Source organism: Tamandua tetradactyla, chromosome 16 (genome assembly GCF_023851605.1).
Source record: "Tamandua tetradactyla isolate mTamTet1 chromosome 16, mTamTet1.pri, whole genome shotgun sequence".
NCBI classification, from domain to species: domain Eukaryota; kingdom Metazoa; phylum Chordata; class Mammalia; order Pilosa; family Myrmecophagidae; genus Tamandua; species Tamandua tetradactyla.
Window position 1 is genome coordinate 28983988 of NC_135342.1, and position 14413 is coordinate 28998400.

The 14413-nt window shown below is 39.8% G+C and overlaps 1 protein-coding gene and 1 pseudogene across 3 annotated transcripts in view; both read right to left on the minus strand.

Moving 5' to 3' along the window:
• ZNF529 (zinc finger protein 529) overlaps positions 1 to 12954 on the minus strand; it is a 70639-nt gene extending 57685 nt beyond the window's left edge. For 2 of the 3 annotated variants that reach the window (XM_077133459.1, XM_077133458.1), the window contains exon 1: positions 11455 to 12954. The gene's annotated coding sequence lies outside the window, so the exon portion shown is untranslated. The remainder of the gene's footprint in view (positions 1 to 11454) is intronic. The other variant, XM_077133460.1, reaches the window with a different exon arrangement.
• Positions 1977 to 6372, minus strand: LOC143660080 (geranylgeranyl transferase type-2 subunit beta pseudogene; annotated as a pseudogene).
• Positions 12955 to 14413: the final 1459 nt, after the last annotated feature.

A 14413-nucleotide genomic window follows, 5' to 3' on the forward strand; every position in this document is an offset into this window, starting at 1 on the left:
ACAAGAGCAAGAAGCTCTAGAAAGAAAATATTGAATTAGAGAAGGGAAAAAAGATATTTCTAAACAGTGAGATACTAGTGATAGGTTAAATAAACTATTTAGGTCCAATATTAACCCAGGGAGGGCCATTTGAGCAGGCAAAATAAAATGGCATGTAATGTACAGAAATCAATGACATGTTACTGAATGATCCTACCTCCTGCTGTAACAAGGTCCTAAGAGGGTAACTGAAGGTGGTCAAGATAAGGAAGCTGAACCGTAAGTAGATGGAACTGCTCAGGCAGTGACCAGTTCTCTGATTCCAGCAGAAGGTAACTAGTTAAATCAATTATGAAATGAAATATTAAGGTAGTCATTAAAACTGTCATAAATAAATTAAGATAACGGAAAATATTCAGATACAAGGAGAAAAGTCAGGGTACAAAATAGTATGTATGTATGATACCAAAGTTCGTAAAATATATGTGTGTGTGTATGTACAGATAGATAGATAGATAGAAAGAGGCAAAAGTGTCTGGAAAGCTATGCTCTATTATATTATAACTGATTTTCTATGTTTTCAATGTTCTATTGAACATAGAAACTCTAAAGAAATTGTATTTCTAAATCTGACAATAGCCATGTATTAAGAAACACAGAACTTCTAATTTACTAATGGAAAGCCACTCTCCAAACAGGTGGAAGAGAACCTTTCCTTAAACTTGGAGAAAAAGCTCAGGTACACTAAAAAAAATCTGATTTTTTTTTTTTTTTTTTTTTGCATGGGCAGGCACCAGGAGTTGAACCCAGGTCTCCAGCATGGCAGGCAAGAATTCTGCCTGCTAAGCCACCATGGCCTGCCCTAATAATTTTTAAAGTACATTTTTTTTTCTGATGTGTTTTTAATGTGTAGCCTTTATTTGTATCATTCAGTTCCAAAAACTTTAACCAAAAACTTTAAACTATTTAGGTCCACTATCACAACCCAGGGAGGGTTAATTTCTACATAAGTGTACATATGTTACTTTAGTATCTGGAAAAAAATGGCTAAAAGAAGTCTGGAATGAATTAATGATGGTTTTTAAAGCTTTTTAATAAGGTTATCTTATAGATAGGTTTACTTTGCTTCTGAACAAGTCCTTTTAGTACTGATAATCTCCAAAGAGTTATTGAACCTGTTTGTCTTATGAATCTTGTTTTGTTTCTAAAATAATTAAAATAAAAATTCTAATGTCTAAAGGTTGTTAAATCCATAAAACCTCTATGGAGAGCCCATGTATGTAGTAAAGGGTTAACTCAGCTTGGGGTGTTCAAACCCTGTGCACTCCAAAAGAAAGGAATGGCCCTTGCCTATCTCTTGGGAGATAATTCTAAGTCCTTAGAATATCCTGCCTGAAAAAAGTGTCTTTGTATATCTGGAGCCTTGGACCACACCAGATAGTTTATGCTAACAATGTGATTTATGGTGAACACTAATTTTTGTTCACCTAGGGCCCTGGGCCTGTACCAGTTTTACACGTGAAGGCGATGAAGACTGAAGGTCAGTCATGAGGGTATCCCATGCCTATGTGACAGACAACTAATAAAAACTCTGGATACTAAGGCTCACAGGAGCTTTCCTGGTGGGCAACACTTTGCACATGTTGACACACATTGTTGCTGAAAGAATTAAGCACTGTTTTTGCAACTACACTGGGACAGGACAACTGGAAACTCATGCCTGGACTTCTGGTTTCTCTTGGACTCCACCCTCTGTGATTTTTCTCTTCTTTGAGTGTGTGTATGTATGTACCTTTCCAGTATGTCTATTTTTAGTATCTAACATTCTTGCTGACACAAAAATTTACATTATCATTATGCAATCTGTGAAGGGAAGAATCAAGAACTTCAAAAGTACCCCAAAAGGTGTTAAACTACCGTAAGTTTGCTTTAATATGAAAACAAGAAAAAAAAATAAAACGCACACAAGCATAAACCAAAAAAAAAAAAATGCACTCAATAATTATCTTAGAGGAACTCAAAAGATAGGTCTTTATTTTACAATATGTACAATTTTACATAATTTATTAAAACTAATTTAATACAATTCAGATATAAAATATTGGCACTGAATGTGGACATTAAAAAAAAACCTGGTAGATACTTTAAATATAGAATATTAAGATGACACAATTATATTAAGCAATAGTTTGCATTAATAAATCTAGCCCACTAATTCAAGCAGAACATTCACCCTCTGAAGCACTTTTTCTGACATACAAAAAACAGGATTAACAGATTTATTCTATTCTTTGTCCAAAAGTGATAGTCCAGCAATTCCAAATAAAGTATGAAAGGAACAAATGGTCTCTCCTGGCCTCTCTGCAAATCCTCCAGTTTCTTCATCTTGGCCTGCCAAAATGAAACTACGCAGTTTCTATCAATCCAGTGAAGACTTTCAATTATCTTTAGGGAACCGACACCCACCATGAATATGGTAACTTTTCTGGCCATCCACTGAGTCCATCTGATGATAACTGTCATTCACAAAGCCACCATTCCAGTAATTTATTTGATGCAATTGACTAGTAATAGCCAGGAATCCTGTACAACAACAGATCTGCCCAACTTGGGTCTCAGAATGTGGTCTGCAACCAACTCCACCATCAAAGTTCATACAAGACTGTGCCTATGTGAAATCATCATATATCTCAGAAAAGCCATGTTCTTTTAATCCTCATTCAATATTGCTGGGTGGGATCTTTTTTATTGCTTCCATGGAGATGTAATCCACCCAACTGTGGGTGGAACTTTCTGATTAGGTGGTTAACATGGAGCTGTGTCTCCACTCATTCAAGGTGGGGTTGCTTCCTAGAGCCCTTGAAGAGGGAACCATTTTGGACAAAGCTTGAGAGACTACACCGCAAGAGACTATTGGAGATGAAGAAAGAAAATGCCCCTGTGGGAGCCTCATGAAACAAGAAGCCAGGATATAAAGGTAGCAGATGTGGCCATATACCTTCCCAGGTAACAGAGGTATCCAGAAGCCAAAGACCACAGCAGACGTCAGCCACAGGCCTTCTCAGCTTACAGAGGTGTTCTGGACGGTATCAGCCTTTCTGAGTGAAGGTAACCTCTTGTTTGTGCCTTAATTTGGAAATTTTCATGGCCTTAAAACTGTAAACTTGTAATTTAATAAATTCCCCTCCCCTTTTTATTTTTTTGCATGGGCAGGCACCAGGAATTGAATCCCGGTCTCCGGTATGGAAGGCGAGAATTCTGCCTAATGAGCCACCATGGTCCGCCCAAATTCCCCTTTAAAAAGCTGTACTGTAACTGGTATATTGCATTCCAGGAGCTTTAAAAAACTAAAAAAGGACAAAAGAAAATTGATTGGCTTTTCCACATTAACAGCATCCAGTTTTCCCAATAGAGCCAGAGTTGCCACTACACAGAAGGAAAATCTGGTCAAATTTCTCCCCAAAAGTCTCCAGAAAAAGACTCATCTTCATTCTATACACTTTGAACATGTTCCAGAACTTTATTTATGTCAATAACATTAATATTACAATACAGGGTAAAAATCTGGACACCACTAAAAATGTACAAAAGATGAGGATCATGTCCAATACTTGCACTTATTCCACCACGTTCATGTTGGCTTGACTTAATAAATGTTAGAATTTCCTTTCTATTCATGTGATGAAGTTGTCCCATGAGATCCATTCCTGTGAGACCCAAACAGGTGCCACTTATTTGCAAATACTCAGACATACAGAATTCATCATAATCTTTCTTTGAGCCACAGGATGCAATATAATATGCATGTTCCTCCACCAATAGGTACACGTGCATCTGGCTTGATAACAATATTCTTCTGCAGTGTGTCCATGTCTAAGAGATTAAAAAAAAACTCTTTGCTGATTTTAATCTGTATCTTTTCACTATAATAAACCAAAACCATGAGTACAACAGTTTCTCTGAGTTCTATGAAACACTGAGCCTAGTGGTGGTTTTGGGGAACTCTGACACATCATGCCTTGATTATAAATTGATTGTAACCTAAAAGCCTTGGGATTATCACAACATCTCTCCCCATTAGCTCCAAAGGTATGTCATCTGTATTTCTCTAATGGTCTTTATTACATCCCATTTCAGTTCACTCTACCTTATCACAGCTTATCTCCTATATATATTTTAAATTATTTGATCAATTATAACCAAGTAAAGGATAACAACAATGTTTCTTTAATGTTGGTATCCTTCCAAGTAAGTATAAGAAAATTTGGCATACAGTAAGCACTTAATTTTGTGACATTTGACTGATAAATGCCAGTTCTTGAAATCTTCCCTCATGAAACAGATATAAAAGTAGACAAAATTCTATTGCAAAAATATATATCAAAGAGTAGGTTTAGGATAACTAAATAGCTAAGGGTAGGTTTGGCCTGCTTCACCTGCCCATGTGCCCTGGGGACAGATCTCTGTCCCTCTCTGGGCCTCAATTTCTGTCTGTAAAGAAGTTGAAGGCTCACTGGGGCCTCTGGTGGTCAACAAAAATAAGCCAATATTAACCCATCAATCAATATGGCAGTGTAAGATGCTCCAGGGTTCCATTCCCCCACAGACTCTTTGAAAAACTATCAGAAACTGGCAGAGCCATCCTCAGAGCTCTGGAAAAGAGTTAATGGGTTACAGTAACTGGGTGAACTCTGAATTAAGAAAACACAACTTAAAAGTGGTTGAAGCTCATGGTGTCCGTGCTGGTCCCTCCCACACTCCATCCCTGGCATGGTGTGGAGCAAGCTTCTGCTCTTACTGTGGGTCCTTGGCTCTGTTCCAGAAGGAGCAGAATAACTCCTAAGAGCATACTGGGGTATCTGCATATCACTGCCAATCTCTCAGATGGAAGCTTAAGAACTGAACCAGGTTTGCCCTCCCAGAATTTGTCCTGAAGGCAGAAAACAGCTGGTCCATAGCTAAAGCATTGCATTCCCAATAAAAATTCCAACAGCTTTCTTTGCAAAAATAGAAAAGCCAATCAACAAATTTATAAGGAAGGGAAAGGGGCTCCAACAGTCAAAACTTTCTTAAAAATAGAAGGGCAAAGTTAGAAGACTCACACATACTGATTTTAAAATTTATTACAAAAATTCAATAATCAAAACAGTGTGATACCAGCACAAGGACAGACATATATACCAATGAAATTAAATTGCGAGTTCAGAAATAAACCCTCATATATATGTTCAACTCATATTTAATAAGGGTGCAAAGGCCACTCAATGGGGAAAAAATAGTCTCCTTAACAAATGGTGCTGGGAAAACTGAATAGCCATATGCAAAAGAACAAGGGTGGTCCCCTATTTCACACTGTGTACAAAAACTAACTCAAAAAGGATCAAAGACCTAAATGTAAGAAACAAAGCTATAAAACTCCTAGAATAAAACATAGGGAAACATCTCCAAGTCTAGGCAATGGTTTCTTAGACTTTATACCAAAAGCATGAGTCATAGAAGAAAAAATAGATCAATGGGATTTCATCAAAATTAAAAACTTCTGTGCATCAAAGGACTATACCAAGAAAGTAAAAAGACAATCTACAGAATGGGAGAAAAAAATTTGTAAACCATATATCTGATAAGGACTTAATATCCAGAGTATATATTTTTAAAAAAAGCTCTTACAGCTCAACAAAAGAAAAACAAAGAACCCCACCAAAAAACAAGGACAGGACTTGAATAGATATTTCTATAAAGAAGGTAAAGAAATGCCCCAAAAGCACATGAAAACCTGCTCAACATCATTAGCCATTAGGGAAATGCAAATCAAAACTACAATGAGGTATTTCATACCTATTAGAATGGCTACTATTTAAATAAGTAAAGGAGAAAGTATAGAGGAACAGGAAGACTCATACAATGCAGGTGGCAATGTAAAATGGTGCCATTCCTGAAAAACATTTTGGCAGTTCCTCAGAAAGTTAAGTATAGAATTAACATCTATGCAGACTTCTGGGAAGATGGCAGAAGTCAGTAAACAAGTTTTCCCTTCTCATAAAGTCTATCCAATTAGTCCACTGAGCTTACCACACCCTTTTCCAAAAGGAGGCCTGGAGCCCTCAGGAGAGGACAGAGAGGCAGGGACAAGGAAGCAAGTTAAACTACGTTCTGTGACTGCTCCATGCCCATGTGCACTGCCCCCCCCCAACTGTGACCTGTGCTCTGCACCCCCCCAAGCCCAGTGAGCTTACACCCCACATGCCACATGAACCTGAGACCCACCCCCTGCACCAAAGGCACCTGGACCCTGCAGCCCCTACACCCATGACCCATTCCCCTCAATGACTAGTCCCCCCAACCCCTGTACCCTGCCCCCTGTGACCTGTGCATGCACGAGCTGCATACCCCTGACCCCAGTGCTCCTACCCCCATGCATGCGCGCCCCTCCCTCCCCCGTGCCCTGCATACACATATACCTGCACCCCACCCCCTGTCCCCAGCACCCCCAATCCTGCACCTTGCCATCCCTGTGCTCTGCATGAATGCACTTGTACCCCTACCGCCCCTGCACCGCATAGACCTAATGACCAGCCTCCCATCATGCACTGTCTTTGTGTCCCCTGTGCCATGCCCTGCCTCTGGTTTGAGGCCTGCCCATGCTGCACCCCACCCCCACACCTCCCGCACTGCCCACCTTGACCCCATGCCCCACACCCCATGCCAACAGGTACCAGCATAGTGCCCCTGCCTCACGCCTGTGCTACAAATACAAAATCTCAGACGACTGAGGAAAACCAACTTCCAAAGTAACCCTATCAAGATAATTAATGCCTCGAAGGCAAGAGAAAATCACAAAGTATATGAAGATGCAGACAGATACAGCACAGCCTAATGACCAAATTAAAACACCAGAGGAGACACAGACCTTGGAAGAAGTCTGTATCTCTAATCTCTAATCAAAGATGTTTATACAACTTTACTAAATAAATTCAATTTGGCTAATGACAGAAAGGATATAAAAAAGACACAAGATGAGCATAAAAAAGAATTTGAAAGAACAAGTAGAAAAATAGCAGATATCACAGAGATGAAGATACTGTAGACCAAATAAAAAATATACTAGAGACACATAACAGCAAATTTGAAGAGGTAGAAGAAAGAATAAGTGAACTAGAGGACAGGACAATCAAGTTTGAATGCACAAAAGAACAAATGGCAAAAAAGATGGAAAATTTGAATTGGATCTCAGGGAAATGATGGACAACACAAAGTGCACAAACATAAGATCACTGGTGTCTCAGAAGGAGAAGAGAAAAGAGCTAGGAAGATTAGTTGAAGAGATAATGAAGGAAAACTTCCCAACCTTTATAAAGGGCATAACTATGCAAATCAAAGAAGCCCAACAAACACCAAATAGAATAAATCCAAATAGGTCGACTCCAAGACACATACTAATCAGTTTGTCAAATGTTGAAGAGAAGCAGAAAATCCTAAAATCGGCAAGAGAAAAGCAACTCACTGCATACAAGGGAAACCATATAAGACTGAGTCTGGACTACTCAGCAGGCACCATGAAGGTAAGAAGGCAGTTGTTTTGGTTTGCTAATGCTGCCTGAAAGCAATATACCAGAAATGGAATGGGTTTTATAAAGGGAATTTATTACATTACAATTTTACACTTCAAAGGCCACGAAAATGTGCAAATTAAGGCACCAACAAGGGGACTTCACTCAAGAAAGGCTTATGCTGTCTGGAATACCTCAGTCAGAGGGGAGTGCACTTGGCTGGCATCTGCTGGTCCCTTGCTCCCGGGCTTTGTTGCTTTCAGTCTCTGTTTCCTGCGGGGGTTCCTCACTTGGCTTCTCCAGGGCTGGGTTTCATCTCTTGGCTCCCCTTGCCTCTCTCCAGTTCTGCTTGCTTAGCATCTCATGGGAAGGCACATGGCAATGTCTCCTGGGTTCTGCCTGTTCAAATGTCTGTGTTGTGTGTTGGCTCTGAAGCAACTGTTTTCCAAGTGTCTCTGTTGTCTCTGGTTCCTCTCTAGCTTCTGCTGGGTCTATCAGCCCTTGACATCTCCCGAGGAGTCTGCATTTCCAAATATTTGTGTCTGTTCTGTAGCTTCTGTTCTCCCAGCATCTGCATCTGAGGTTTCTTCAAAATGTTTCCCATGTTAAAGGACTCTATTAAACTAATCAAGACCCACTTTGAATGAGTGTAGTCACATCTCCATTTAATCAAATGGCCACAGCCACAATTGGATGTGTCACATCTCCATGGATGTAATCTAACCAAAAGGTCTGCCCCCAAAATATTGGAACAGGATTAAAACATGACTTTTCTGGGGTACATAACAGTTTCAAGCTGGCAAAGCAGTGGTACGATATATTTAAAATCCCAAAAAAGAAGGACTTCCAGCCAAGGATTCTGTATCCAGCCAAACCGTCTTTCAAAATTGAGGGAGAGATTATAATTTTCACAGAAAGACAGATGCTGAAAGAATGTGTTACAAGAGACTAGCTCTACAAGACATTCTAAAGGGAGTTCTGTTGGCTGAAAAAAAAAAAAAAAGACAGGAGAGGAAGGTCTGGAGGAGGGCACAGAATTGAAGAACACCAGTAAGGGCAACTTAAAGGATAAAAACAGAGAGAGGGAAGGGACTATTTAGAACTGACAAATAAAAAACGAAAGGATAAGAGGATAGATTAAAGAACTGCTTTTACAGTAATAGCTTTGTATGTTAAGTGAACTAAACTCACCAATTAAAAAATACAGATTAGCAGAATGGATTAAGAAATATGATCCATCTATATACTGCTTACAAGAGACTCATCTTAAAGCCAAGGATACAAATAGACTGAAAAGTGAAAAGACAGAAAAAGATGTTACATGCAGGCAGTAACCAAAAGAAAAGAGGAGTAGCTATATTAACATCAGACAAAATAGACTTTAAATATAAAGAAGGACACTATGTACTAATGAAAGGGACAATTCACCAAGAAGAAATAGCAATCCTAAATGTTCATGTTCCCAATCAAGGAGCTCCAAAGCACATGAAGTAAACACTGGCAAAACTGAAGGGAGCAATAGACCTATCAACAATAATAGTGGGAGACCTCAATACACTACTCTCCTCTATAGATAGAACACCCAAACAGAAGATCAACAAAGAAATAGAGAACTTAAACAATTTGATAAATGAATTTGACCTAACAGCCAACACCAAAGAACACCTAGGGCTCTATCTGAGATTCTACAAAACTTCTAAGCACCATGACTACTTTCCAGAAACCTACGACTCTCTATTGGTTCCTAGACCAGATGAGTCCTGAAACCCAAAGAGGCCAGCCTCTCCAGATAATCAACTAGTTTCATCCTTCTAGCCCATATTATCGACTGCCCTTTCCAACATGAAAGTTAGAATGGGCATACTCGAAATACCCCTAAAGATTGGGAGAAAGATCAAAGAAAAAGGAGGAGTTATAACAGAGGAGATAGGATTTAATAAATGAGTATGACTGGTGAATCATTGTATCAATATTTCTTTTAGTTTCCAATGTCTTGGAGCAGCTAGAAGGAAAAACCTAAATTGTGGAACTGTAACCCATAATACACTCTGAAATCTCTTCTGTAACTACTTGTTAAAATGTATTTTGAAATTTATTGCTTTTTGCATATGTCACAATAAAAAATGTTAACAAAAATCTTTGCAGTATTTAATGACGTTGATCAATATTAAAGGTTAAGGATGAATATTTTTGAATAATTAGGGAATCAGATTTTATAAATGATTGGAAGTTGTATAATATTATAAAGAACACTGATTCTACCATCCAAATTTCAGTTTGTGAATCTAAACTTTGGCTGTCACAAGTTGTGTGATCTTTTATTGAGCTGCTTAACTGCTTTTATTTCCTCATCAGTAATTTTTTTTTTTTGGCATGGGCAGGCTCCGGGAATCAGACCTGGGTCTCCAGCATGGCAGACAACAATTCTGCTACTGAGCCACTATTGCCCGCCCTCATCAATAAAATTTTTAGAACATTAATAGGACCTACCTTAAAGTACTGCTGTCTGGATCAAATGAGATAAATTACATAAAGCATGTTCTATGGCATATAAAACAAGCACCTAAGAATGCCCAAGAAAAACTGCCTATTTATTTATAATTCCCTCTGAGGACTTATTTAGTGCCAGACCCTTAGGAGTTTGCCCATATTAATGTATCTAATCCTCAAAAAAACCATAAGGAATTAATATGATTATGATCTTCACTTTACAATGAGAAACTGTAAAACAAAGCTTAGTAACTATTAACCCTCTGAAATATGATTAGTGTGTGGAAATGAATTTTTAATTTAATTTTAATTTAAATATAAAAGCAATATAAAATGCCTTCCTATTAAACACATCTTATTGTTTTGGTAGGACTACATTTCACTTTAACCATTAAAAACTTAAGTGTCCAAATTGAAAATTAGTGTAAAATAAACACTGGATTTTGAAATACCTAATATGAAAGTATGAATGTAAGATACCTCATTAGTGTATTTGAAATAATATTTTGGATATATTGGTCTAAATAAAATTCATTATTAAAATTAATTTCAGCTGTTACTTTTAGTTTTTAAAATGTAGTTAATAGGGCAGGCCATGGTGGCTCAGCAGGTAAGAATGCTCGCCTACCATGCCCAAGGACCCGGGTTTGATTCCCGGTGCCTGCCCATGTAAAAAAAAAAAAAAAAAAAAAAATGTAGTTAATAGAAATTATTTAATTATACACATGGTTTACATTATATTTGTATTGGGCAGTGCAGCTCTGGTCTCAAAGACCACTATACCACACAGTCTCTCACAATCTACACCAATATGTGGTCTGAAACAGTCACTGCCAAATCCCTAACAAAATTTGGTGGTTACTACTCAAAATCTCATATATTCTCTAGAAGAGCTCCCTATCCTGTTGACACAAACCTTTCTATACAAAGCCCCAATTACATTCTGACTCCTAAATGTCTCCAAACAGGATTTTGCCACTTATTGACTGAAATCAAACAAAGCATCTACCTAGCTTTGTTTGAAAATCAAGTCAGTGTATAAGATCAAAGGTTTTGGTATGTTATTCTACCTAACCACTGGTCTCCTCCTTAATAAGTCTCATTCTAAATTAAACCTCCAACTTATCCTCCCAGAGGTTTATTTCTATGCCATCAGAATGTGTGGGGGGAAAAAGAGAACACATGGAGGAAAGGAATGATTTATCCAATGGGTATGTGACTATTAACTGGAAATGAGAAGGGTATTGGAAAGGCATTGGAAAAGGGTACCCATATCTATTATTAATTGGGTCCCATTAATTGGGACGGCAAGGCCCTGGGACCAGGTAAATGGATAGGTCACAACTGGGCAGGCCAATTTAGGAAAAGGAAAGCAAATATTACACGTTGTATAAAACAAAAATATATTTGGCAGAACAAAGAGAAAGTACAAACAGACCTTGAATTTGCCATTTAATAAGTAGTGATGCTCTCCTCCTCTTCAGGAACCTTCTCTTCCAGAACTAAGAGGCTAAGAATAAGAGATTCATGAGACTCTGACTGGCGGAATAAAAATGCTACAGACATGCTCCATCACCCACAACAAACACACCTGGATGGAAGTATGAGGGAAACCAGCATACAGCTGGTTTTTTTTTTTTACATTATCAGAGAGAAAGGTCAGCATCACCAATACCTGGAGCTGAATCTAAGCTCACGATTTCTAGGAAGGCACAGTTCAGAAAATGTTGTGGCTCTGAATCATGTAACTTCCCCTCTGACAACCATTTCTCTGCTGCTGGATAACTGGCTTGCGGATGTGAGGACAGAAATAGAGGATCCAGGGAAACAAGTTCCAAGAAAACATTGAACTTATGATTGGGATCTGTGGTGGGTCACACACACTCCATCAACGCACCAATTTTCTTAAGCATTATGCTAGACACTGGGGAGAAGGGGCCATATCAGTGCAGGTGCACTCTAGTTAACACAGGCACCGGCGTCTTTACAGGCTCAGGAATATTCATACTCACAAAGATTCTTCCACAAAACTGGAGAAATGAAGCTCTACACGAAACACAACCAAACTCTGACAAGATAACAGGACAAAAGATGAAAACAAATAAACAACAACAAAGCAAACAAAAAACACCTCGTTCAGACTTGTAGGCAGTCAAAACAGTGCTGTCACATGATCTCGTGGTCAGTGTCACACACTCACCTCACCCGAGACCGCGGTCACGCAATAGGTTCCGCCACCACTCACAGTCCCACGAGTTCAGTTACGCATCAAAGCCTCCCTGGAGCGCACGCACTAGGACCCCTACACACACGCGCGCACACTCACAAATATTTTACAATGACTATGTCACACACAACCGCAACCACAGCAATCATCTTCCGCAGTTCACGCACACACAGGCCTGAAGCTTCGGGCTCCACACGTCCGAGCCGCGCTCCAGGGGCCAGGGACTCGCGAGCTCTTTCCTCAACCCGACTCGGGGTCACCTCAACTCACCAAAAAAAAACCCAAAGACACCGAAAGGGGACGCAAAGGTCGAAGTTCATTCAGCCCTGGGGACTCTGGGAAACGTAGTTCAAGGCCGAAAACATATGGACGTTCCAGCGGAAAGCTGAACCTACCGTAGCGAAAAACGCGCCAAGCCCGGGAGACTCCTAGGAGTGCCAGGCAGCCCAGGAATGCGCAGGCGCAGATGACTCGCCCGTGCGGAAGGCTGTGGCTGTTCTGACCTACGGATCCCGTGGCTCGGGTGATGGTCCTCTAGGAGCAAGCTGAGATCGAGGAGGGACTCGGAGCGCAGAACGCAGTCATCGGAAACCTGGCCGGGGAGGGCTTAAGAAGGAACAGGAAACCCGGGCTGGGGCGGGTCAAGGAGGCAACCGGAAGCCTGGGTTAGGGAGGATAGAAGAGAGAAGCGGGAACTCTAGTCCGGGACGTGGCGAAGGTCCGAGGAAGTATGATGTAATCATGAGCGGAAGGCTGAGCCAGAAGTTTGGGAAGGAACCGGGAACCCGGGTCTAGAAAGGCTAAAACGGGTAACGGAGTTTGGGCGGAGGCGCGAACTGGGATCCCGGGCCGGGCGTGGTTTCCCTCCAAGCTATCAGTCCTGTAGGTGGGGAGCCGCAATATGTGTTCCTGGGCGTGACCCTGAAGATGTCCGGGCTCTTCTTTGTCAATTTTGCCCCTTGAGGAAGCCGCAGTGCCGAGAGCGGGACCTGGCACTTGTCGGGCGTTCAGTGTGTTTACGCCTGTCCTGGTGGGTGTTTGGTACCTTCGCCGCCCGAAATTTTTCTCATGCCCTATTCCAGTTAGTTCCACAACAGAAGCAACCATAGTTCGGGTTTCTGTGACCGCGATTTAATCTGTTCTGTAATTTAAATCTTTTTTTTTTTAAATCTCAAGCTAATATCTTTGAGATTCATTAATGTTATGTAGTTCATTCTTTTTATTTCTGTTCAGAATGTGTTTATTCAGTTTTCTCTTGTTGAGCATTTCATGTATTTCCAGGTTTTATTATGAATTAAACTAACATGTTTTCATTTCTCCTGGGTAAATACCTAGAAGAGTAATTACTGGATAATAGGTAAATTTATGCTTTTATTTTATTTAATTTTTAACGTGGGTAGGTACCAGGAACCGAACCCCTGGGTCTCTGGCATGGCAGGCGAGAACTCTGCCACCGAGCTACTGTGGTCCGCCTTGACTAATCTTTTAAAATGATTAGTTATGAGTGATTTGTATTTGAGACTGTATGTGATTGTGGAATTTGTGGTTTCTGAGTTTGAGTTTGTATCCTTGTATGGAATTATGAGATTTAGTGGGATTCTGCATGTCTTGTAATGTCCACAGGGTGTCGTTGTGTGGATTGGTTGAAATCTTTGGGAAGTGACTGAACTGCTAATTTTTGCGATGGTTTTTTATGTACATTCCAGTGGTGACTGTGAAAGTAGCTCACGCTGTAAATGATATTAATGATGACTGAGAAATTCTGAATGTATCTATTTGGATATGTATTTTGATTCTGCCATCAGAATTGTGACTGTTTCTATTTAGCAAGTAAAATAGTAGTTTAAGAATTGGAAAGTGAGAGGTAAAACTGTAATAATTTCTATATGAAAGGATTATGTACCTAGAAACACTATATAAGGTAAATCAAAAATGTTGAAATGACTAGGACACCATAAATACCACCCAAGAAAAGTACTTTATTTTTGCCCTGTCTGCTACTTTTAGCAGTTAGATTTGAGGGAGGTTTTTTTTTTTCCCCTACTCCTGTGTGAAATTCTGGGTGATTTAGGAACTTCTTCAGGGCCTCTGAGCTAAGAAAAGTTATTTGAAATGCTTCTACACACTCAAGGCCAGTTTTGTGATAACTAAAGCTAGTTGTTTTCTAGTT